Genomic DNA, 27,383 nt, shown 5'->3' with positions numbered 1-27,383 from the left:
TTTATCTTCCTGAGCCATTCTGCTGGCTCAGTTTAAATTAACCATTTGGACCTATTAAAGCTGCATAGCTTTACTGGTAATGTACAGTACGTATACTCCCTGTTAAGAACTGATCAATGCGTAATTTATGGCAGTGGTGGCAGGTGGTGAGCACCATTGCCTTTTAGGGAGTCCAAGACCAGTGCTTAATGTGAACTGGTGGTTTCGGATATTCGGCACCGGCACTTGTCTACACTGGCACTTATTCAATCTGCCACATGGTGGCGCTACTTGTCTAATTTAGAAATGAGCACAACAATAGTAGTTTATTAATTCGACATATTTTAACAATGACTAATGGCTGCTGCCCAAGCCAGGCTCACAGCTATGTGACCTGGAATAGTCTGAATTGTCACACTTGTAGGAGAGTGATGGTTAGTAGTTGTGTTGATACTGTCATTGGCCACGCTGGCAGGGGCACTGCATGGTGCAAGCATGCAGTGGCCTCCTGACGAGGGCCCTAACACTTTTTCACATTTTTTTTCTTTTTACAAATTAAGCACTGTCCAAAACATTTTTTATTATCATGATGCTTGAACACAGAGCAAAAAAACAAAAGTCGAAAAAGGCAGAATGAAGAAGAAATAGAAGCTAGAAAAACATTGACAAAGGGAGAAGCAGGGATGAAAAAGAAACTGCAGGAGTGAGACAAAGACACAGGGGGCATAGTCACAAGAAAATGTCAGAGCATTGAGCTGCACCAAAATTGGGCAGCACCGCACTTCAACATTTTTAAAATGCAGGGATGAGCTGTATTTGCTACAATGCGGGGCACCCCTGTGTTTTCCCTAGCTCTGGCGCTAAAATGAGCTGCCTAGTGCCAACGCAGGCACCATTTTGCCATAGTGCAAGGGTGCCTGCATTATTGTTTAGGTGCAGGAAGCTGTCCCTTCCCGCAGTTAAATAATCCATATTGGCTATCTGTTACTTCTATATGTGCTGCATTCTACAGCACACTTAGAATTAGCGAATCATCATTATTTAATGATTGTTTATGTGCAGGAAGGGACACCATCCTGCTCATAAACAATCAATGATGGCGTTTTGCTCTTTCTATGTGTGCTGCACAATGCACCATTCTATCGCCTGTTCCTGCATGGTCGGTTTTTGGCACTGCCTCAGATTTACACCTCCTTGTAAACTGGGGAAGCGTCAAAAAGCAATGTGGGTTGCGGTGGAATGCCCACTGCAACAATCATTACACGCCCCGCTCACGCTGATACCTGTGTGAAAGGGTAGCATATTTACTAAGCGGTGTTAAGCCACAGAAAGTGGATTAACGCCACTTTGTAAATATGGAACGTCACAAAAATTGATGCTCCCGTGGTGCTAGGGGCTTGTACATATGTCCCTGGAAGCGGAGGGTGGAGAAAGAATGAAGCGTGGTGTAGAATAAAGATAGGGTAGCCGAAGAATGAAGCGTGGTGTAGAATAAAGATAGCAACCTTGGTATTAGAAAAACATGGCATTTGCACCGCAGGCACCTAAGAAGACGTCTGTGCCCCTGCACTTATTTTCATTGGTAGGCACTGGAACAATTTGTGCCAGTGTGAATTGATGCTTTTATGCTGCCCTCAGCGCCTTGAGACCCTAACGGGTGAGTAGTGCGCTTTACAAAACCCTGATTGATTGATTGATTGAATGAGGATTGACCCATATAGACAGTTTACTTTCAGAATCGAAGTTATGTTGCTTTATTAACTGGTTAATACAAATACTTAGTAAAATGCTAGGTGGTGTCTCTTTTAATTGAGAATTCAAGAACCTTTAGGGTAAGTTGGAAAATTGTGCATTTTGCATTTTTTTTTCACTGCACATGATTACATTCGTGTAAGTTGGACGACGTCTTTGAATAACTTGAACGCTTTCCCATGCGCAGACCGCTGTAGAGAACAGATTGAAATCCAGATATGTATTTTTGGTTCGGCGCGGACATTTAATTATCACTACAAATTGTTACAGTGACAGGACTGATTTATCAAGCATTGGAAAGTGCCGCGTGGGCTCGCTTGCATGGCGCACCGGCAGAAACGTATTACAAAATTTCAATAATTATCTTTCATTGTAATTCGGAGGCCAAATGACAGTTATAAACTGTGGCAGGTGAGGGACTAGCACAATTTCCCTCGGCAGCAGATTTTAAAGGGCCAGTCCACATCAGAGGCAAAGCAAGAAAGAAGGGGTGAAAACAACCGCACGAGTGAAATAAAGGGGCAGTGTTAGGTGGTGCAAGAAAGAGGCATGAGGTGGGAATCGTGGGATCATTGTGATATTGATATGAACATAAGATAAGTTTGTGTCTATTATATGTCTGTAAGTTCCTGTGGTAATGAATCCCGAAATCTGATGTAAATTTTCAATATAGGCGAAACACGTGTCGGCTGTTCTTTCTTGGTTTATTTCTGGCAACAAATACGGAGTATCTGATTGAAAACGTACATCGGATTTCGGGATTCATTACCCCAGGAACTTGCAGACATATATCATGCACATATCTATCCTATGTTCATATCAATTTCCCTCAATTTGGTGGGCCTTGGGTGCAACCACCTGATAGGCACATATCCAAATTAGAATTGGGTCCTGTCCCATTCCGCGTGAACCCCGGCAGCACCCACCCCCCAATGGGCTCATTGTGAGACAGACTTCGCATGTGGTAAGCGTGGCATTCAGCAGTGCTGGTGGCGGCTTCCGAAGAAACACCTTTGCATGCTTGCACTGATCTGGCCCCCTTTCAGCAGGGACTCGTTGCTGTGAGGTTTTTCTATCCTATTAAAGGTTCAAAGCCTGGAAGTGATTTAGAGACGCCTACTGGGTCTGGGATGGGAAGGTTTAACTTACCTACAGCAGGGGATAGGAATTTATCCCAGCAGCCAATCAACTTGTCTTGCATGGTGCCATGAACTGAGCACAAGGCCTGCCTTCAGAAGCGTGGAGATAAGTAAGAGAAGGTGCCACAGCCTATTTGAGGGCCAAAAAGGCAGACAGGGGCTGCTAGACCACAACTGTGATGATTGAGGTTGTTTTCCTTTGATGTACTGGGGTCTGTAGTACTCTGACTCAACTGGGCCGAGTAAAACCCTTTCTGCACTTGAATCTTGGGGTGGCAAAGGTGAGCGGTCAAAGGCTTGTCAGGGCGGTGGTGTGGGACAGGGGCCGTGCCTGATGCCGGGCGGGGAGTCCGCGCCCCTCTAATAACTTCATGAGCCTTATGGATGGTAATTGCATAAAGTAATTATTATCTATATTTCCATTTTAATGTAGTGTCTTAGCCAGATTAGAGTGACGCTCGTCGGAATGGACGTCGGGCAGTTTTTCTTGGGCATATGCGCTAGTGCGCGTTCACCAGTTTTGGCCATGAATTTTCTGCAACCTACGGGCTGCATGCTGCCGGCTGGGCCTTCCAGTAATGATGGGATGCAAAGACTTATTTTGGAATCACTATGAGTATGGAACATTAATCACTGGAGTTATTTTGACAATTTTATTGTTGCCTGAAAACTGCTGGATGTACAAGGAAGTTCATGTGCTTTAAAACCAAAAGTTATCTTTAAACACAGCGCTCTCCCCCCCACCAAAGTTAACAGCAGGCGCGGCAGCACCAGTTAGACAGCCCTAAAGCAAGCCCTGCTCCCAGCAATAGGGCTGGACAAGCATTTCCAGAAATGTAGTCAAAGCTAACCTCATAACCATTATGTGAGGAGAAAGAAGGGACACATTTTGTAATTTAAACATATTTTACAATCCTGATAGTAGAAAACATATTTTTTGTAGATTTGACATTGTTCTTGGACCTCAACTCACTTCAAGGCCAGAAAAATGCTCCAGACCCATTGTTGGTTGAAGGTACAGTTTTAGTTTACCCAATGAGATGTTGTAACATATTCAAGGGTAAGGCTGCCCTTATGTACAGTTGTCAAAATTGGCTTAGTACCAATGCTCAGTGTGAGCCGGTAGTTGAAAGTGGAGCCCACTGGCACTCATATTCAGGGTCCCACACAAATGTTTCCTCATCAAACTTTGTTACAGAACAAAAGAGGGAAAACCCAAAAGTGAAACAGGAGAAAGAGAAAGATGGCAAAATTGTGACTAAGGAAGGAGGCAAAGATGAAAAATAACCCACAAGATTGGGATAAAAGCGCTGGGATCTCCCGGTGGTGGATGAAAGTGGCACACGGTAGAATCACGTCTAGGAAGTCTTGGCATTCAGCTCTCACAACATTATATCAGAACAGACTCCTAAGCAAGACTTTGGGCCCCAACATTTATTATTTTACAAATTAAGGACAGCCTAATGGGTTACCACACCTTACGTTGGGGTGTATGACTGATAAGCTACACATTCAATTCCAAAAATAGCTTTCTTTCTTTCTGAGTTTATTGTGTGCAGTGAGTTTGTAATATTGCTGACTGTAACTGCACTGCCACACACTTGTGCTACACTAAATAAAAAATCCAATCGTTATTGTTACTATGCCTTAAGCAGTGTCCGTACTATGTAGCATATTGAGCCACTTCCTTACAGGAATGCAACAGGCTGTTATTGACAAGCTGGCAACAAATGTTGGCAAGTTGGGAGTATTATGGGCAGAGGTGCCAGCCTCAATGGTAGAGGTCTAGCTGGAATGCAGATGTAAAGTTATTTGTTTAGGAAGATTGGTCCAATTTCTGGTAGAGACGGAAAGAATCAAAGGCAAGGGAGAGGTCAAGGATAGGCATTCTGGTTCTCCATTTGAATCCATTGTGGTGTTTAAATCATCCTGCATGGATGTCAGTGCTGCTTTTGTGCCACCGCCATACCAGAATCTGTTTTAGTAATCTGAGAGAAGGTTACTTTCTTAGACGAATGTAGATATATGTTTTGAAGCCGATCTTTCAATCTTTTTGGCTAGAAACAATTGGTTCTTGACCAGAAGTTAGAAGGAGCCTTTGTTTGAAGGACTGGGTTAAGGTGTCGCACGACCCTCAATCCAGCACCATACCCCAAAGCCTCAGCTCTAGTCTCCCTCCTTGTGCCATCCCAGATTCTCAATCCACTCTCTTCTCTTGCACCAGCCCTGTTGTTGCAGATGGAATTAAGTAGGCATCTAGTACTACAGAAAGAGCAGGAATTCTGTGGGTGCCTTGGTATAAATATGTGTATATTTGTGAGAGTTGTGTGATTTTTATATGTGCAGAGTAAGACGTGTACTCATGTACGTGCTGGGTGATGGTGAATAGTGTGAGTGAGTGCAGCGTGAGTGGTGCTAGTGTAGGATGAAAAATGTATAGTTGTGAGTGTCGGGTGAGCTGCATGAATGCCATGTGAGAGGATAGCCCATGTGAGTGTCGGATGAGATGTGTGCATGCAGAGTGAGAGGAGTGAATGTAGGATGGTATGAGCAGTGTAAATTTAGGGTGAGTGGTGTGCCTGTGTGTGGTGCAGGGTGAGCGGTGGGGGTGAAAGGTGTTCTGTGAGAGTGACTAGTGAGGGCATGGTGAGAGGAGTTAGTTCAGGGTGATGGTGTGTCCCTATGAGTTCCGGCAGACTATTGTCTCTGTGTGCAGCCAGGGTAAACAGAGTCCCTGTTTGAAAGCAGGCTGAGAGGTTTGTCTGTGTGAGTGCAGGGTGAGAGGAGGAAGTGCAGGTGAGTGGTGATAATCCAGTGTAAGTGATATGCTTGTTTGTGTGGTGTGAGTGCAAGGTGAGTGCTGTGCCCATGGGAGTGAAGGTTGACCAGTGTGAGTGACAGGAGTGCTTATGTGAGTGTACGATGAGCGATGCAACAGTGTGAGAATAGGGTGAGAGGAGTAACTGCAGGGTAAGTAATGTGACCATATGAGTTTGGTTGCGGGTGAAAGTGCAGAGTGGGACGAATTAATGTATTGTTAGTGATGTGCTTGTTAGAGTGAGATTGCAAAGTGAGCAGTGAGATTGACAGGTGAGTGAAGTGTCACATGAGTGCAGGGTGAGTAGTGTGCTCGTGTGACTGCAGGGTGAGTACAGGGTGAACAGCGCAAGTGCATGGTGAGTGGTGAGCTCAGTGTGATCACTATAAGTGCAGGGTGAGCGGTGTGCTCATGTGACCGCTGGGTAGGTGGAGGGAGAATGGCGTGAGTTCATGGCCAGTGGCATGAGTGCAATGTGGTCGTTTTGAGTGCAGGTTGAATGGTGTGCTAGTGTAAGCACAGTGTTAAGAGACGGGTGGATGGTGTGAGTGCAGGCTAACAGCGTGAGTGCATGGTGAGCAGCGTGATCGCTGTGAGTGTAGGGTGATCAGTGAAAGTGACAGGTGAGTGGAGTGTCATGTGCTTGCATGAGTGCAGGGTCAGAGGAGGGTGAATGACGTGAGTGCATGGTGAGCAGTGTGAGTGCAGTATGATTGCTGTGAGTTCAGGGTGAACATGAAAGCAAAGGGTGAGCAGTGATAATTATGAGTGAGTTGTCTGAATGTAGGATGTATTACCAGATACTTTGAGTAACTCGGCAGGTTATTTACGGCTGGCGTAGGGCTTCAGATATAAGTTAAACTATTGCAATTATTTCATCAATCAAGGATGGAGGGTGGAGGAAATGAATAACGTCCTGATCCTGCAACAAACTTTCGGTCTCGTGATCAGGGTTGCCAGCTCAGTATTTTGATGTTCCAGTTGGGTCAACAATAAGCAAAATTACCTAAAGCCGTTATTTTTAGCACTTATCTGTGCATACTTCAAACAGCAAATATAAATATAAAGCACTTTTAAATGTGTTTGAGGGCTACATTACTGATTCATGACTAATAATTAAAGGAAACAAAGACAGAAAAGCAGTGGCGTAGCAAGGGGGGGGTGGGTTTCGGGGGCAGCAGCCTCCCCTGCTCTTCCTGGCGTCTCGGGCGGCAATCGGCAAAAAAAAAATGCGCTTTAATGTGGCTGCTGCGGGGGGAAACGAAAGGACTGCCAGGGGCGCTCAAAGGTCTAGCTACGCCACTGCAGAAAAGTCACGTCACAAATTAAGACGTATGATTTAATTTACAGCCCTATTTAGTGTCGAGGCCAGGCCTTTGCAGGCTCTGTAAACAACAAATGGTCTGTATTTTTCTTTTGAAAAGGTGGCAGCCCTACTGGAGATATGTCTTTTCATGAAACGCATTCTCCCACTGTGGCAGTAAAAGAAAAATACATAGGTAAGGAATAGGCAGAGTGGGGACCCAGGGAGTACTGGAACCAGTGGAAAATGCAAACAAAGCCTGGTTAACCAATTCACAAAGGCATGTATATGATCTTTTAAAGACCTGTGAAAGTTTTAGGTGTGGCTGAGATAAGACTCCAGACACTGCCCAGCTGATGCCACAGCATCTCGGGCTGAGACACACGACAGGGTGGGCTAAAGCCCTTTTGGCCTTGTGGGTGTTGTTCATCTGCTAATAGGTATATTCTCATTTAGAAACAGTAATGTCAATTCTCTGTTGCGAAAATGCTAATTTTCGTGTTCAGGGGTAAATTGATATATCCCTCACTCACCCATCCACTCCCGCAACCCTGCCCCCCTTCTACTCAGGTTAATTCCTGGAGTGCTAAAACGCACTGTCATCTCCAGCCTCTTCAGCGGCAAATAATCACCAAAGTTCTTTCACCTAATCCATATCCTCCACCCATGATACATCCACATTTATCTTATAGCAGTTAGAGTGCATGTTGCATTGAAACCCATCTCCAGGCCCCATCCTTCTCGAACCCTGGTGAGATTTTTATGTAGAAAAGGTGAATATGACATGTCATGGTTGCAAATGTCCAACAAAAGGACACAAGAGGGCCTGCTCATGAGTTTTGGATAGCAATAAAACCCCATTGCCAATCTCAATTACTGTTACATTTTTAATCCTGACTTTGTGTTTTTCCAGGACCTCAGCTCTTAGTATATAATGCCCACTATCAGCCTACTACCAGTGGTACTCCTTCTAACCCTTATTGTTCATGTACCCTTTCCTGTACTTTGTAATTGCACCAAAATATACCATTTAAAAAAAAAAAAAGGCTCTCAGGGTAGAACCCCCCCCGCCATCCTAAAGGCCACCCATAAACACCGGTCTCACTTGCGTTCAATATTTTATTCCTCTTATGCCGCACCAATCTCAGATTCCACCAGCCACCACTGGTGTGGGAGACAAGAGCTCACAACTCACTATCTAATAACAAAGAAATAATTTATTGTACAGCCTCGAGCTTATCTTTTTGTCAAAAAAAGCTCTTTCATCTTACAGCAAAACAAATAATGCAAACTCCAAATGAGGCTCACGTACAGGGTTGCATTCTCCCTATCCAGTCTATTCAAATACTGTTTACATCTAAGGTACCTGCTTTCCTTTCCCTCTGTCTCTTTGGAGTATTCCCCTCTGGCTAGGGTAACCCCAATCAAAGGTACAGGTATGGCATAGGCTAGACACAGATGCAAATCACTGTTGGTTAACCCAAAATACTAACTCAGTCCATTCAATAGTCTTTGAGGCCCATACGTACTTATTGGCAAAGCTTATCATTCTAGCAGCAAACTTCCTCTATGCTTATTAGGCCCAGTCTCTCAGTTCGTATTGGCACCGACAACGTTACCTCTTTAGTGGTATGATGAGTCAGCCACACCGGCCTCTCTGATAAGTGATTTTGCATCCAACTTCATGTCGATGACAGAGGAACGCGGGCAGCAGTTGTGTGCCATCCTGGACCACTGGGGTCAAGCAGTGTACTCAGCTGGCTTTATTGGCAAATGTGGCCTCTATGCCAATCCAGGATAACTTTTGTTTTCTGCAAATGCAGTCTTGAGTGCCAATGCGGGCAGATGCTCATCTTCTGCAGTTGCAGCTCAAGGGTCGATGCAGGCAGACACTCGCCTTTGGCAGTTGCGGGCCCCCAGTTTGATGCAGATGGGCAATCGCCTGTGACAGTTGTGGCCCCCAGGCTGATACAGTGGCTCATTTAGTGGTAGCAGAAGCACCAGGCCTGGGGGGTAGCTGGCAGGAATGTCAGCTGCATGTTGATGAGTTGATGCACAATGTCTTCACAGATCATGGCAGAGACTAAACTGGGAAACCAAAGAGACACCTTCACATTTGGATCAGCTTTGCTCCCCTGCAAATGCTGGGAGCATTGAGGCTTCTCCACATGAACAGTTACTCTTCCTACAGTACCAGGCATGATCCTTGCCTTTCTGAATAGGCAGGCATGTAGGATTCTAGGCACTTGAAGCCGACCCTCAGGTTCTCAAGCAAGTTGCAGACTTTATTGATTGTCTCCTAACCTCTAAGAGACTGGCTGTCATGCAAATACCAGCCCTGGCCACAAAACAGGTCTCGAAGTACAGTGCAAAGCACTCCTTTCCTTGTTCAAGAAGATCTTTAAACTGGAACAAAGGGCGTTGGTTTGGATCCTACTTTTTTGCTAATTTTTCATACAGGGCAGGTCAATCCACGCTAGGGCTTCAGAACCAGTTTGGGTCAGTTCTCTTGCAATTTTTATTTTTTGGCTGTTCCTTAGACCCAGGCTTTGTGCTAGGTGATGGCTCTCACAGCAGGTAGCAACGGTGCTGGCTCCAAGCAGTACTACCAACAACAGGAGCACAACAGGTGTGAGATCTCTGCACCTGTCTGTCATCAGCCATCCTATAGCAGTTTTCAGGGACAGGCAATAGAGCAGGCCCTGCCTAGAAACGTCCTCACCTTGAAAAACAGAAACTTCAGTTCCACATCTCACCCCTCATCCCTACCATCTACCAACTGGCTGTGCTCAAAAAGAACTAATCGCCAACCCTCTGCTAATAAGGTCCACATTCAATTTCTAAAGGCAGCCCTGACTACATCCTCTCTGGATTTTCACTGTCCAGGCAAAGGAATTCAGGCAATACACTTCTGTGATCCATAACAACTGTATCCACCCTCCACCTTGTGCCATGATAAACTAAAGTATAGAAAAAGTGATGGATAGAATGCTTGAATTAATCTCAGCCACTGGGTATTACTCGGTCCACATCCCAATTCATCATTTGTTTGCACACCGGGTCTCCTCAGTTTGGACCCAGCCAAATGGAAATTAGTATTGACCCTGTTCCAATGGGAATAGTCCAGGCTGAACTGCCAGGCCAGATCCTCCCTCAATTAAAACACAATGCACTTTGTGATAGTGTCAATTACGTACAAGCAGTTGTTCATGTAAAAATTGTGTACTAGACACACCTGCACAATGTTTTGGGTGGCCATCTGTGTGACATTTTCTACCCAAAGCATTGTACTATGCTCAAAAGGTGCGTGAAAGGCATATGGTTAAACAAAGCAAAACTGAGGTGATACTCAAATATTGAATTACTTTTTGATACAAGTTATGGGGATATAATAGATATACTGCATTGCCTCTATTAGCCCTTGATGCCAATTTTAATTGTGTTTGCTTGACTTTTATGGTTTTCTTCGTAAAAACCGAATAAAGTTTTGTTGATTGATTGATTGAATTGAAGTGAGATTGTCTTCATGTAAACGTATTTTTCACTCAGACATATTTTAAATCTGCCACCTGAGTAATACTTGTAAGTAGGACACCCGTCAAACTGTAGGTGAAAAGATATCAAATGGTGGGACCTTTATGTCTGGGAGATATCTTGACTGGCAAAAAAGATAAAAGCATGTACAGGGACACGTGACTGGCTAAAACATTCTGCTGGTGCCTTTAATTAGTTAGGCTTCCATGCCACTGGCAGGTTTGGGGCACCTCAGAGATCCCATTCACACAGAGAGAAAAAGATGCACTTCAGGGATTTTTTATGCAAGGGTTCCTTTTGTCATAAAGCACCTCAGTGACTCAGCCTTACATTCTTTTCTTGAGTGGTTGGCAAGGTTACCAAATATATGCATTGGTTCTGCACAAAGGTACTTCTGCCCCAGATAATTTTCATATGCTGCCTGTCTCTGTTTCAGCATCACTAGCTGTCATCACTACCTCTGTCATCCCAGTCATGACTTATGACATCTTGAGACAGGAAAAACACAACGTATGCTGAAAATCCAGCCCTGCCCATCCCACTTTGGAGCCATAAAAGAGACTGGCATTGCAGGAATCTCATGGTTTTTCCTGTGTCTGACCAAGACGAAATAGAGGATGTAGCCCCTGGAGGACTCGAACTTTCATTAAGTCTCCCTGGAGCTTCCCCTGCTGGGCTTGGGGAGTTTGTGCATTGTAATGAGTTCCAAACTGGTAGAATAGGGCAGGTCCCTGTTGGGGCTCAATGCACTTCCTCAGGATGATTGCGAAATTGCAAAATATGTCCTTTTCTTTTTCAAGTATATCCAATAGCATTATTGTTTTGAGATTCCTGAATGGCACACTCCTTCCAAGATGCTGGGCGAGTAAAGGTAGCATTGTTGGGTCATGCTTGCATGGTACCTCTTAGTGAGTGTGGTATTCCTCATGCACACATTTTGATTTTGCCTTCAGGTTATAGGCACGGCTGATGAAAGGAAATAAAGCAGTGTCCTTACCCCCCAAGAAGTGTTCTGTGGTAGAGATTGGCATTACTAAAAAAAGTACAAGTTTATTTCAAATAATTTCTTGGATATTGGTTCTCGATTAGAATTGGGAAGTCCCATTAAAAACAATGTGAAACAGATTCCTCCTCTAGCTCCAGATCTCCTTTCACTGCTAGGAAGAGATCAAGGCACAAGTCCAGTGAAGCTGAAACAAAAGGGGGTGATGATTGACGGAGCATCAGAAGCAATCAAACACTCACACCCAGTCAACAGATCCGGGTTTGATCCATCACCGTTCTTTAGCCCACTCTGCCACCCCAGTTCAGACATGGCCATATGCAAATCAGTCTGACCCTGTGCCTCATGGGAACAGTCCAGCCCGAACTGCCAAGCCATGCCTTCCCTGGACCGGAAACAAGCTTCCTAGGACCGGTTTCTGGCATTTCAGCCGTCTTCAGCCAGGCTTGCTTGAATCCAGTGGCAAAGTGAGCAAGGGACTCACGTCTGAGCATACCCTGCCAACTTATGGCGAACAAAGCGGTACAAAAGGGGGTGGTGATTGACGGAGCATCAGAAGCAATCAAACACTCACACCCAGTCAACAGATCCGGGTTTGATCCATCACCGTTCTTTAGCCCACTCTGCCACCCCAGTTCAGACATGGCCATATGCAAATCAGTCTGACCCTGTGCCTCATGGGAACAGTCCAGCCCGAACTGCCAAGCCATGCCTTCCCTGGACCGGAAACAAGCTTCCTAGGACCGGTTTCTGGCATTTCAGCCGTCTTCAGCCAGGCTTGCTTGAATCCAGTGGCAAAGTGAGCAAGGGACTCACGTCTGAGCATACCCTGCCAACTTATGGCGAACAAAGCGGTACAAAAGGGGGTGGTGATTGACGGAGCATCAGAAGCAATCAAACACTCACACCCAGTCAACAGATCCGGGTTTGATCCATCACCGTTCTTTAGCCCACTCTGCCACCCCAGTTCAGACATGGCCATATGCAAATCAGTCTGACCCTGTGCCTCATGGGAACAGTCCAGCCCGAACTGCCAAGCCATGCCTTCCCTGGACCGGAAACAAGCTTCCTAGGACCGGTTTCTGGCATTTCAGCCGTCTTCAGCCAGGCTTGCTTGAATCCAGTGGCAAAGTGAGCAAGGGACTCACGTCTGAGCATACCCTGCCAACTTATGGCGAACAAAGCGGTACAAAAGGGGGTGGTGATTGACGGAGCATCAGAAGCAATCAAACACTCACACCCAGTCAACAGATCCGGGTTTGATCCATCACCGTTCTTTAGCCCACTCTGCCACCCCAGTTCAGACATGGCCATATGCAAATCAGTCTGACCCTGTGCCTCATGGGAACAGTCCAGCCCGAACTGCCAAGCCATGCCTTCCCTGGACCGGAAACAAGCTTCCTAGGACCGGTTTCTGGCATTTCAGCCGTCTTCAGCCAGGCTTGCTTGAATCCAGTGGCAAAGTGAGCAAGGGACTCACGTCTGAGCATACCCTGCCAACTTATGGCGAACAAAGCGGTACAAAAGGGGGTGGTGATTGACGGAGCATCAGAAGCAATCAAACACTCACACCCAGTCAACAGATCCGGGTTTGATCCATCACCGTTCTTTAGCCCACTCTGCCACCCCAGTTCAGACATGGCCATATGCAAATCAGTCTGACCCTGTGCCTCATGGGAACAGTCCAGCCCGAACTGCCAAGCCATGCCTTCCCTGGACCGGAAACAAGCTTCCTAGGACCGGTTTCTGGCATTTCAGCCGTCTTCAGCCAGGCTTGCTTGAATCCAGTGGCAAAGTGAGCAAGGGACTCACGTCTGAGCATACCCTGCCAACTTATGGCGAACAAAGCGGTACAAAAGGGGGTGGTGATTGACGGAGCATCAGAAGCAATCAAACACTCACACCCAGTCAACAGATCCGGGTTTGATCCATCACCGTTCTTTAGCCCACTCTGCCACCCCAGTTCAGACATGGCCATATGCAAATCAGTCTGACCCTGTGCCTCATGGGAACAGTCCAGCCCGAACTGCCAAGCCATGCCTTCCCTGGACCGGAAACAAGCTTCCTAGGACCGGTTTCTGGCATTTCAGCCGTCTTCAGCCAGGCTTGCTTGAATCCAGTGGCAAAGTGAGCAAGGGACTCACGTCTGAGCATACCCTGCCAACTTATGGCGAACAAAGCGGTACAAAAGGGGGTGGTGATTGACGGAGCATCAGAAGCAATCAAACACTCACACCCAGTCAACAGATCCAGGTTTGATCCATCACCGTTCTTTAGCCCACTCTGCCACCCCAGTTCAGACATGGCCATATGCAAATCAGTCTGACCCTGTGCCTCACTGGAACAGTCCAGCCCGAACTGTCAAGCCATGCCTTCCCTGGACCGGAAACAAGCTTTCTAGGACCGGTTTCTGGCATTTCAGCCGTCTTCAGCCAGGCTTGCTTGAATCCAGTGGCAAAGTGAGCAAGGGACTCACGTCTGAGCATACCCTGCCAACTTATGGCGAACAAAGCGGTACAAAAGGGGGTGGTGATTGACGGAGCATCAGAAGCAATCAAACACTCACACCCAGTCAACAGATCCGGGTTTGATCCATCACCGTTCTTTAGCCCACTCTGCCACCCCAGTTCAGACATGGCCATATGCAAATCAGTCTGACCCTGTGCCTCATGGGAACAGTCCAGCCCGAACTGCCAAGCCATGCCTTCCCTGGACCGGAAACAAGCTTCCTAGGACCGGTTTCTGGCATTTCAGCCGTCTTCAGCCAGGCTTGCTTGAATCCAGTGGCAAAGTGAGCAAGGGACTCACGTCTGAGCATACCCTGCCAACTTATGGCGAACAAAGCGGTACAAAAGGGGGTGGTGATTGACGGAGCATCAGAAGCAATCAAACACTCACACCCAGTCAACAGATCCGGGTTTGATCCATCACCGTTCTTTAGCCCACTCTGCCACCCCAGTTCAGACATGGCCATATGCAAATCAGTCTGACCCTGTGCCTCATGGGAACAGTCCAGCCCGAACTGCCAAGCCATGCCTTCCCTGGACCGGAAACAAGCTTCCTAGGACCGGTTTCTGGCATTTCAGCCGTCTTCAGCCAGGCTTGCTTGAATCCAGTGGCAAAGTGAGCAAGGGACTCACGTCTGAGCATACCCTGCCAACTTATGGCGAACAAAGCGGTACAAAAGGGGGTGGTGATTGACGGAGCATCAGAAGCAATCAAACACTCACACCCAGTCAACAGATCCGGGTTTGATCCATCACCGTTCTTTAGCCCACTCTGCCACCCCAGTTCAGACATGGCCATATGCAAATCAGTCTGACCCTGTGCCTCATGGGAACAGTCCAGCCCGAACTGCCAAGCCATGCCTTCCCTGGACCGGAAACAAGCTTCCTAGGACCGGTTTCTGGCATTTCAGCCGTCTTCAGCCAGGCTTGCTTGAATCCAGTGGCAAAGTGAGCAAGGGACTCACGTCTGAGCATACCCTGCCAACTTATGGCGAACAAAGCGGTACAAAAGGGGGTGGTGATTGACGGAGCATCAGAAGCAATCAAACACTCACACCCAGTCAACAGATCCGGGTTTGATCCATCACCGTTCTTTAGCCCACTCTGCCACCCCAGTTCAGACATGGCCATATGCAAATCAGTCTGACCCTGTGCCTCATGGGAACAGTCCAGCCCGAACTGCCAAGCCATGCCTTCCCTGGACCGGAAACAAGCTTCCTAGGACCGGTTTCTGGCATTTCAGCCGTCTTCAGCCAGGCTTGCTTGAATCCAGTGGCAAAGTGAGCAAGGGACTCACGTCTGAGCATACCCTGCCAACTTATGGCGAACAAAGCGGTACAAAAGGGGGTGGTGATTGACGGAGCATCAGAAGCAATCAAACACTCACACCCAGTCAACAGATCCGGGTTTGATCCATCACCGTTCTTTAGCCCACTCTGCCACCCCAGTTCAGACATGGCCATATGCAAATCAGTCTGACCCTGTGCCTCATGGGAACAGTCCAGCCCGAACTGCCAAGCCATGCCTTCCCTGGACCGGAAACAAGCTTCCTAGGACCGGTTTCTGGCATTTCAGCCGTCTTCAGCCAGGCTTGCTTGAATCCAGTGGCAAAGTGAGCAAGGGACTCACGTCTGAGCATACCCTGCCAACTTATGGCGAACAAAGCGGTACAAAAGGGGGTGGTGATTGACGGAGCATCAGAAGCAATCAAACACTCACACCCAGTCAACAGATCCGGGTTTGATCCATCACCGTTCTTTAGCCCACTCTGCCACCCCAGTTCAGACATGGCCATATGCAAATCAGTCTGACCCTGTGCCTCATGGGAACAGTCCAGCCCGAACTGCCAAGCCATGCCTTCCCTGGACCGGAAACAAGCTTCCTAGGACCGGTTTCTGGCATTTCAGCCGTCTTCAGCCAGGCTTGCTTGAATCCAGTGGCAAAGTGAGCAAGGGACTCACGTCTGAGCATACCCTGCCAACTTATGGCGAACAAAGCGGTACAAAAGGGGGTGGTGATTGACGGAGCATCAGAAGCAATCAAACACTCACACCCAGTCAACAGATCCGGGTTTGATCCATCACCGTTCTTTAGCCCACTCTGCCACCCCAGTTCAGACATGGCCATATGCAAATCAGTCTGACCCTGTGCCTCATGGGAACAGTCCAGCCCGAACTGCCAAGCCATGCCTTCCCTGGACCGGAAACAAGCTTCCTAGGACCGGTTTCTGGCATTTCAGCCGTCTTCAGCCAGGCTTGCTTGAATCCAGTGGCAAAGTGAGCAAGGGACTCACGTCTGAGCATACCCTGCCAACTTATGGCGAACAAAGCGGTACAAAAGGGGGTGGTGATTGACGGAGCATCAGAAGCAATCAAACACTCACACCCAGTCAACAGATCCGGGTTTGATCCATCACCGTTCTTTAGCCCACTCTGCCACCCCAGTTCAGACATGGCCATATGCAAATCAGTCTGACCCTGTGCCTCATGGGAACAGTCCAGCCCGAACTGCCAAGCCATGCCTTCCCTGGACCGGAAACAAGCTTCCTAGGACCGGTTTCTGGCATTTCAGCCGTCTTCAGCCAGGCTTGCTTGAATCCAGTGGCAAAGTGAGCAAGGGACTCACGTCTGAGCATACCCTGCCAACTTATGGCGAACAAAGCGGTACAAAAGGGGGTGGTGATTGACGGAGCATCAGAAGCAATCAAACACTCACACCCAGTCAACAGATCCGGGTTTGATCCATCACCGTTCTTTAGCCCACTCTGCCACCCCAGTTCAGACATGGCCATATGCAAATCAGTCTGACCCTGTGCCTCATGGGAACAGTCCAGCCCGAACTGCCAAGCCATGCCTTCCCTGGACCGGAAACAAGCTTCCTAGGACCGGTTTCTGGCATTTCAGCCGTCTTCAGCCAGGCTTGCTTGAATCCAGTGGCAAAGTGAGCAAGGGACTCACGTCTGAGCATACCCTGCCAACTTATGGCGAACAAAGCGGTACAAAAGGGGGTGGTGATTGACGGAGCATCAGAAGCAATCAAACACTCACACCCAGTCAACAGATCCGGGTTTGATCCATCACCGTTCTTTAGCCCACTCTGCCACCCCAGTTCAGACATGGCCATATGCAAATCAGTCTGACCCTGTGCCTCATGGGAACAGTCCAGCCCGAACTGCCAAGCCATGCCTTCCCTGGACCGGAAACAAGCTTCCTAGGACCGGTTTCTGGCATTTCAGCCGTCTTCAGCCAGGCTTGCTTGAATCCAGTGGCAAAGTGAGCAAGGGACTCACGTCTGAGCATACCCTGCCAACTTATGGCGAACAAAGCGGTACAAAAGGGGGTGGTGATTGACGGAGCATCAGAAGCAATCAAACACTCACACCCAGTCAACAGATCCGGGTTTGATCCATCACCGTTCTTTAGCCCACTCTGCCACCCCAGTTCAGACATGGCCATATGCAAATCAGTCTGACCCTGTGCCTCATGGGAACAGTCCAGCCCGAACTGCCAAGCCATGCCTTCCCTGGACCGGAAACAAGCTTCCTAGGACCGGTTTCTGGCATTTCAGCCGTCTTCAGCCAGGCTTGCTTGAATCCAGTGGCAAAGTGAGCAAGGGACTCACGTCTGAGCATACCCTGCCAACTTATGGCGAACAAAGCGGTACAAAAGGGGGTGGTGATTGACGGAGCATCAGAAGCAATCAAACACTCACACCCAGTCAACAGATCCGGGTTTGATCCATCACCGTTCTTTAGCCCACTCTGCCACCCCAGTTCAGACATGGCCATATGCAAATCAGTCTGACCCTGTGCCTCATGGGAACAGTCCAGCCCGAACTGCCAAGCCATGCCTTCCCTGGACCGGAAACAAGCTTCCTAGGACCGGTTTCTGGCATTTCAGCCGTCTTCAGCCAGGCTTGCTTGAATCCAGTGGCAAAGTGAGCAAGGGACTCACGTCTGAGCATACCCTGCCAACTTATGGCGAACAAAGCGGTACAAAAGGGGGTGGTGATTGACGGAGCATCAGAAGCAATCAAACACTCACACCCAGTCAACAGATCCGGGTTTGATCCATCACCGTTCTTTAGCCCACTCTGCCACCCCAGTTCAGACATGGCCATATGCAAATCAGTCTGACCCTGTGCCTCATGGGAACAGTCCAGCCCGAACTGCCAAGCCATGCCTTCCCTGGACCGGAAACAAGCTTCCTAGGACCGGTTTCTGGCATTTCAGCCGTCTTCAGCCAGGCTTGCTTGAATCCAGTGGCAAAGTGAGCAAGGGACTCACGTCTGAGCATACCCTGCCAACTTATGGCGAACAAAGCGGTACAAAAGGGGGTGGTGATTGACGGAGCATCAGAAGCAATCAAACACTCACACCCAGTCAACAGATCCGGGTTTGATCCATCACCGTTCTTTAGCCCACTCTGCCACCCCAGTTCAGACATGGCCATATGCAAATCAGTCTGACCCTGTGCCTCATGGGAACAGTCCAGCCCGAACTGCCAAGCCATGCCTTCCCTGGACTGGAAACAAGCTTCCTAGGACCGGTTTCTGGCATTTCAGCCGTCTTCAGCCAGGCTTGCTTGAATCCAGTGGCAAAGTGAGCAAGGGACTCACGTCTGAGCATACCCTGCCAACTTATGGCGAACAAAGCGGTACAAAAGGGGGTGGTGATTGACGGAGCATCAGAAGCAATCAAACACTCACACCCAGTCAACAGATCCGGGTTTGATCCATCACCGTTCTTTAGCCCACTCTGCCACCCCAGTTCAGACATGGCCATATGCAAATCAGTCTGACCCTGTGCCTCATGGGAACAGTCCAGCCCGAACTGCCAAGCCATGCCTTCCCTGGACCGGAAACAAGCTTCCTAGGACCGGTTTCTGGCATTTCAGCCGTCTTCAGCCAGGCTTGCTTGAATCCAGTGGCAAAGTGAGCAAGGGACTCACGTCTGAGCATACCCTGCCAACTTATGGCGAACAAAGCGGTACAAAAGGGGGTGGTGATTGACGGAGCATCAGAAGCAATCAAACACTCACACCCAGTCAACAGATCCGGGTTTGATCCATCACCGTTCTTTAGCCCACTCTGCCACCCCAGTTCAGACATGGCCATATGCAAATCAGTCTGACCCTGTGCCTCATGGGAACAGTCCAGCCCGAACTGCCAAGCCATGCCTTCCCTGGACCGGAAACAAGCTTCCTAGGACCGGTTTCTGGCATTTCAGCCGTCTTCAGCCAGGCTTGCTTGAATCCAGTGGCAAAGTGAGCAAGGGACTCACGTCTGAGCATACCCTGCCAACTTATGGCGAACAAAGCGGTACAAAAGGGGGTGGTGATTGACGGAGCATCAGAAGCAATCAAACACTCACACCCAGTCAACAGATCCGGGTTTGATCCATCACCGTTCTTTAGCCCACTCTGCCACCCCAGTTCAGACATGGCCATATGCAAATCAGTCTGACCCTGTGCCTCATGGGAACAGTCCAGCCCGAACTGCCAAGCCATGCCTTCCCTGGACCGGAAACAAGCTTCCTAGGACCGGTTTCTGGCATTTCAGCCGTCTTCAGCCAGGCTTGCTTGAATCCAGTGGCAAAGTGAGCAAGGGACTCACGTCTGAGCATACCCTGCCAACTTATGGCGAACAAAGCGGTACAAAAGGGGGTGGTGATTGACGGAGCATCAGAAGCAATCAAACACTCACACCCAGTCAACAGATCCGGGTTTGATCCATCACCGTTCTTTAGCCCACTCTGCCACCCCAGTTCAGACATGGCCATATGCAAATCAGTCTGACCCTGTGCCTCATGGGAACAGTCCAGCCCGAACTGCCAAGCCATGCCTTCCCTGGACCGGAAACAAGCTTCCTAGGACCGGTTTCTGGCATTTCAGCCGTCTTCAGCCAGGCTTGCTTGAATCCAGTGGCAAAGTGAGCAAGGGACTCACGTCTGAGCATACCCTGCCAACTTATGGCGAACAAAGCGGTACAAAAGGGGGTGGTGATTGACGGAGCATCAGAAGCAATCAAACACTCACACCCAGTCAACAGATCCGGGTTTGCCATAAGTTGGCCGGTCCTAGGAAGCTTGTTTCCGGTCCAGGGAAGGCATGGCTTGGCAGTTCGGGCTGGACTGTTCCCATGAGGCACAGGGTCAGACTGATTTGCATATGGCCATGTCTGAACTGGGGTGGCAGAGTGGGCTAAAGAACGGTGATGGATCAAACCCAGATCTCTTGACTGGCTGTGAGTGTTTGATTGGTTCTGATGCTCCGTCCATCACCACCCCCTTTTGTACCGCCTTGTTCGCCATAAGTTGGCAGGGTATGCTCAGACGTGAGTCCCTTGCTCACTTTGCCACTGGATTCAAGCAAGCCTGGCTGAAGACGGCTGAAATGCCAGAAACCGGTCCTAGGAAGCTTGTTTCCGGTCCAGGGAAGGCATGGCTTGGCAGTTCGGGCTGGACTGTTCCCATGAGGCACAGGGTCAGACTGATTTGCATATGGCCATGTCTGAACTGGGGTGGCAGAGTGGGCTAAAGAACGGTGATGGATCAAACCCAGATCTCTTGCCTGGCTGTGAGTGTTTGATTGGTTCTGATGCTCCGTCCATCACCACCCCCTTTTGTACCGCCTTGTTCGCCATAAGTTGGCAGGGTATGCTCAGACGTGAGTCCCTTGCTCACTTTGCCACTGGATTCAAGCAAGCCTGGCTGAAGACGGCTGAAATGCCAGAAACCGGTCCTAGGAAGCTTGTTTCCGGTCCAGGGAAGGCATGGCTTGGCAGTTCGGGCTGGACTGTTCCCATGAGGCACAGGGTCAGACTGATTTGCATATGGCCATGTCTGAACTGGGGTGGCAGAGTGGGCTAAAGAACGGTGATGGATCAAACCCGGATCTGTTGACTGGGTGTGAGTGTTTGATTGCTTCTGATGCTCCGTCAATCACCACCCCCTTTTGTACCGCTTTGTTCGCCATAAGTTGGCAGGGTATGCTCAGACGTGAGTCCCTTGCTCACTTTGCCACTGGATTCAAGCAAGCCTGGCTGAAGACGGCTGAAATGCCAGAAACCGGTCCTAGGAAGCTTGTTTCCGGTCCAGGGAAGGCATGGCTTGGCAGTTCGGGCTGGACTGTTCCCATGAGGCACAGGGTCAGACTGATTTGCATATGGCCATGTCTGAACTGGGGTGGCAGAGTGGGCTAAAGAACGGTGATGGATCAAACCCGGATCTGTTGACTGGGTGTGAGTGTTTGATTGCTTCTGATGCTCCGTCAATCACCACCCCCTTTTGTACCGCTTTGTTCGCCATAAGTTGGCAGGGTATGCTCAGACGTGAGTCCCTTGCTCACTTTGCCACTGGATTCAAGCAAGCCTGACTGAAGACGGCTGAAATGCCAGAAACCGGTCCTAGGAAGCTTGTTTCCGGTCCAGGGAAGGCATGGCTTGGCAGTTCGGGCTGGACTGTTCCCATGAGGCACAGGGTCAGACTGATTTGCATATGGCCATGTCTGAACTGGGGTGGCAGAGTGGGCTAAAGAACGGTGATGGATCAAACCCGGATCTGTTGACTGGGTGTGAGTGTTTGATTGCTTCTGATGCTCCGTCAATCACCACCCCCTTTTGTACCGCTTTGTTCGCCATAAGTTGGCAGGGTATGCTCAGACGTGAGTCCCTTGCTCACTTTGCCACTGGATTCAAGCAAGCCTGGCTGAAGACGGCTGAAATGCCAGAAACCGGTCCTAGGAAGCTTGTTTCCGGTCCAGGGAAGGCATGGCTTGGCAGTTCGGGCTGGACTGTTCCCATGAGGCACAGGGTCAGACTGATTTGCATATGGCCATGTCTGAACTGGGGTGGCAGAGTGGGCTAAAGAACGGTGATGGATCAAACCCAGATCTCTTGACTGGCTGTGAGTGTTTGATTGGTTCTGATGCTCCGTCCATCACCACCCCCTTTTGTACCGCAGTGAAGCTGAAAGGCTGGGGAGGATAGTGCTTGAGAACTTAGCCTCTGTAAAGAAGTCACACAGATCCCTATAGGATGATGAAACCTTACAAAAAGGAGGTACGTGGGAGTTTTTGAGCTCTTGGGAAGAAGTAACAGATACATTTCCCAAAGACCAAACAGGCAAATATATTGGCAAGGATCTTATGCCTAAACCACTGCTTCGTATCCTTTAAAATATGGGTGTTCTTCCTTCAGAGACTCCAGGAACTTAATCAGACATGCTGCTGCATCAGTTTCACCGATCTTCTCAGATTGATTGGCCGATCGTCGATCATGTCCTAGTTGTAACCTACAGACAGTGGAAGATTCCAGGAAAGTAGCTATTTCTCAATTGATGACAAAGTTAAATCCCTGTGACAATATGAGGTGAAATTTTCAAGTCTAATTAATGTGGATTCAATGATGGAGATGTTCAGTGGCCAAGGAATTTATCTTGAATGTTCCTAAGGAAAATATAGAGTTTTCTCTTAAGAGGGTGTATAGGTTGAAATTTGACCAAACAAAGTGCTGAATACAGTGGCAATACAACACAGTCACCTACTTTGTATTTTAAAGACCTTTCAGTTCCTTTGAAAACAGGACAGAAAGTTCAAGTCTGTTGGAGGGAATGGAGGAGCCGATCAAGTGTCTTTCTGAAATTTCTTTTGATTTTGTAAAGGCATTGACCTTAGCTAGCTTAGCTAGTAGGGTTTCCGTAGCATAAAAAAAAAATTTACTGCTGAAGCACTGGCATATTGACTCATCACAGAAGGCAATAGCACTATGGATGCCTTTTCATGGTATCTATCTTTTTGTAGTTGATCTAGAAGCAGGAATGCATACGATTTTTAAAGAAAAGATGCACTCTTTCTTTTGACAGAAAAATTCTTCATACAGTGAAAAAAAATATTTCATCAGCAATCTAGAAGACAGCAATCATCCTCTCAGTCAAAGAAATCCAGAGGAAAATTATTTAATACAGGAAATTCCCAAATCAGAAACAAGGGTCTCCTCGGAAACAGAAGTCCTGACTATGACGGTTGAATTCACCATTTTGCAAAGGCCTGCAAAAAGCCTACCTCAGACACAAGGGGTGAAGGGAGGATATTCCACTGAGTTTCTAATTCTCTATTTTGACTTCAGATTCCGGCTTACCACATGACCTTTCTGTCCAATCAAGAGGTCAGCATTCTCAGATACACTTCAGTTTTGAATACAGAAAGGAGCCGTTATTCCTGTCGCTAAGATGAAGAAAGATCTGGGCTTCTACTCAACTCAACCATTTTCCTAGTCCCATGGGTGTCTGGGGGATTCAGGACAAAGATAGATTAAAATCCCAATGGGTTCTAAGAAAGACCATCAAGATGGTAACTCTCCAAAGGAAAATTCCTTTGGTTTACCCAGGAAATTCCATGACCATTATAGATCTGCAGGTTTTATACTTCTATATACCAATTGCAAAACACCCTCAACGTGTGCTCAGGTTTTAAGCTCAAGATGGTCATTGTTGGTGCCAGGTGCTTTGTTCGGTCTGAAATCTGCCCCTTGAGTTTTTATTAAGGTAATTGCTACAGTAGTGGCACTTCTTCATCTTCAGGGGTGGGTAATATACCCCAGTCTGGACGAATTGCTTCTTCATGCCCTGTCAGTCAAGATACATCGGAAGGCCTAAAGATGGCAAAGGACTGCCCATTCTGTCATTTATTTTGCTTAATGTATCAAAATGCTAAATGTTGCCATCACAATACTGGACTTTTATTGGGTAACACTTTGGGACAGTCCCACATATAATGTTTTGGACAGAGTACAGAGTAGTGAAACTGTTTGGACTTGTATCATCCCTTCTAGAAAAGGATATAGCCCTAGTGAGGCTATGACAGAAGGTGCAGGGACATATGTTGTCATGCATCTTCAGTCTCATGGGCATTTCTGCATTCATACCCATTGTTAAACCATCTTCAAACACATTGAATGCTGCCATCCGATGACTTTGATGCTTTGATTCCAGTCACTCAGGAGATCCGGGACTGTCTTCAATGGTGAATGTATCCTATCTCCTTAACAAAGTGCCTCACCCTCCAAGCAGAACTTCAGAAAGGGATAACAATGGATGCAAGTTCATTCGGATGGGAGGCTACAATGGAAGATCTATCAACAGAGGCTTGTTGGTCCACACTATGTAGTCAGAAATACCGCCCTTAAGGGAACTGATGGCTTTATTCAAAACTCTTTGGAGCAGATTTACAAGGACCGACGCATCCCTGCATATCAGCAGGAATGCGCCAGGTAAGATGTGTCCCGCAAGTTTACCCTTGCACCACCACAGATGCACCGCATTTACAATGTGGCGCATCGTGGCGCAAGGATAAACAGATGCGTGATGCATCTTATGGCGTAAGGGCGGCGCATTGCTGGAGTCGGGTCGCAAGCATGGCGCAACTCCAGCAATACTCAGGGGCTGCCCATGCCTAACATGCTGCGTCACGCCTTGCGCCTGATTCAGGCAGGTGCAGGGTTTTGACGCAGCAGCGTCGGAAAAGTGACTCAGTGAAATCTTGTAGATTTCACTGCATCACTTTTTCCAAGGCTTTTTCCGACGGAACGCCCACCCTGCATACATTAAACCTGACGCAGGTTTAATGTAGCGCAGGGCTTTACAATGTGACGCATCTTCCTAGATGCGTCACGTTGTAAATAAGGCGCAACATGGCGCAACATGGCGCATGGTTTACGCCGCCGCTGCGTCCCAGAAGGGACGCAACGGTGGCGTAAATGTTTCGCAATGGGCTTGTAAATCTGCCCCTTTGTTTTTTTCTTCAACAAATTAAAAAACATTCATTAATTGGTCAGGTCGGACAACATGGTGAATGTGACTTACATCAACCACTGAGCAAACTTGTCCTCCATCTCTAAGAGTTTTGGCAGGTCATTTTGAACACTGGGTGAAGGGTCATGTTCTATCATTAAGAGCTTCCCATGTGAAGGGTAAGGAGAAAGACCAGTCAAATTTCTTGAACAGAATTTATACATCGTACATCTTCCCAGAATGTCTCTTTTACCCCTCTGGTATTTCAGGAGATATGTCAAGAGTTCAGGATACTCATCAAGTTCTCATGTTCTGCTCCTGGAATCAGGTGGAGGGTGCGCGCCCCTTCAGTGAGCCATCCTCGGAAACTTCTGTGTGCTTTCCCTTCCTTTCCATTGATTTATGTAGTCATTGCCTGTCTACTAGGGTAAGCAGATTAATGATAACAATACTGCCCTTACTGCTGAGGAAGTCAAGGCTTTCCTCATCTTCAAAGAATGTTGATATTTCAGAGTTGGAAGATTCCAATGAGTCCACCCCCTCTACATCAGTTTGGTGGCTTGCCTTTAATCACTTTAAACCTTTCCCTTTGGAAATTGAAGGAAAGAGGTTGGAAAATAAATGGTTGATTCATCATCCTGCAGAGGCCATACAAAAATCTCATAGTCCTTCAACATGATAATCATATTCTCGCCATTGTGGATGATTCTATTTCCCTTTTGTAGTGTCAGCTTTCCTTGGTCTTTCAATTCCTGCGGGAAGGCTCTGGATAAGAATCTAGCAATCAAAACATTAATGGCTCAATAGGCAGCTGTTTTAAGAGAACCTTGGTCCAATCTAAAAGAAGTTGAGATCTTGGTGGCCCATTTGCTGAAGAGTTTTGCCCTAGCCCATCCATATGCCCTCCTTTAACCCCCCAATACCACCTTGTGTTTGTTTTGAACGTTTTGCAGGTTCATCATTTTGGACCAGTGACTCTATAGACTTGAAATTTTTGATGATGAAAGTTTCTTCCTTGGTAGTAAGCACCACTGCTTGCAGAGTGGGAGAACTAGAAACACGTATTTGCTGTGCCCCTTTTCTGGATTATAGTGTGATTTTAGAACAGATCCTACGTTAGACCTGATAGTGCCCTCCCTTTGTAACAAATTGGAAGTCAGAAAATCGTTCCACCCTTCTTTCACCTTCTCCTTCCTCTACAGAGGAGGAGGTGTGGCATATGTTGGATGTCAAGAGAGAGATTTCTTTTATTTACTTGGATGTGAAGACTTTTATGACTTTTAGATCATTTATTTGTAACCTTTGATGCAGGAACAGGATTGTAAGGCTTCTTTTTTATGAAATACAGGTGGAACAGAGTTGAGTAGGATTTTGCAAAATGCCCACTCTTGGATGGGATTCACTGGAGATCCACCAGGATCATATAATATATATTAGAACATTGGAATGTTAAGCGCTCCATTGAAGACAGCGGAGTGCTTCTAATGGCTGGTAGAAGCCTGGAGCATCAACATTCCAGTGTGTTTGTTCACAGCTGGTGCTATGAACCAAAGCCTCACGAAGCCTGAGGGGATTTCAACCCCCTCAGGCTCCGTGAGGCCTTTGTTTTACAAATTAGAACATTCTGCCCTCTGGGGGAGGAATGTTCTGATAGCCTTATATCCCTCTGTGGCTCTACTGGCCGTTAAGGGCCCGCTCCCTTTTTAAAGCCCCTTGCCTTTGGCTTAGACCTTTAACACTGGAGCCGGTCTTTAATGGCTGGCAGAGCCCACTACGTTGTGCTCTACAGCTATATTATATTGCCTTGGGTATGCCTCAAAAGTAATAACGGAGACAAGAAAAAAGGCTGTAGAGTATTGCCACAATTACTTACTGGAAACTTTCATTACCCTTAGTCCTACTTGTCCTTGTACCCATCATTACACCCGCACTCCCATCCTGAAACTATCCAGCCTTCGACATAAGGCTTTGTGTTCTAAGAGGATGCTGTGATGCCTGCATATTGTACTGTGTTTTTGTGCCTTAAGAGGTGGGATACCCCTCTTAAGTAATGACTGGGATGGGGACTAGTAGGGCTAAGAGTAATTTGCAGGAATGGGTCTGTTAAAGACATCTGTAAGTATCACAAAGGGCTGGAACTCCTGGGCACATCTTGAACTGTCACAAACACTTACAAAAAGAACAAACGTAGAGCCCTGTCACGCCGGGCTGGCACTGCTACAGATCTCTGTGGATTCCCCTGATCCCTAGAAATGATAAACTCCCAAAACCGCTACTGACGTTTAGAACTTTCAGAACATTCATCAATATTAGGAACTCTTCTAAACTTATTTAGAATCGAAAACTTTCTGTGAACAACCTAGATTTGTAAAGCCGTCACACAAACTACCTTGTTTTCTAGGTATAATTGTCTAGTAATGAGGGGCGTGTTACCGGAATATGATAGTCTGAACATCATCAAACAGATCTATCCTCCTAACATATGTCCTAAATATGTACTATAAAAATATCACCTCGTTGGAGTTAATAATAGAACATCTACACCCAATAGGATGTTATCTA

General features: G+C 47.6%; 1 protein-coding gene across 2 annotated transcripts in view; it reads left to right on the top strand.

Annotated features, from left to right (window-relative positions):
• Positions 1 to 27,383, top strand: part of ASTN1 (astrotactin 1) — a 636,055-nt gene that overhangs the window by 511,191 nt on the left and 97,481 nt on the right. The gene's annotated exons all lie outside the window — the stretch shown is intronic.

The sequence above is a fragment of the Triturus cristatus genome, chromosome 4_2 (genome assembly GCF_964204655.1).
Source record: "Triturus cristatus chromosome 4_2, aTriCri1.1, whole genome shotgun sequence".
Lineage (NCBI taxonomy): Eukaryota > Metazoa > Chordata > Amphibia > Caudata > Salamandridae > Triturus > Triturus cristatus.
Note: the sequence above shows the minus strand (reverse complement) of the source record. Positions and strands in the feature narration are given on the sequence as shown.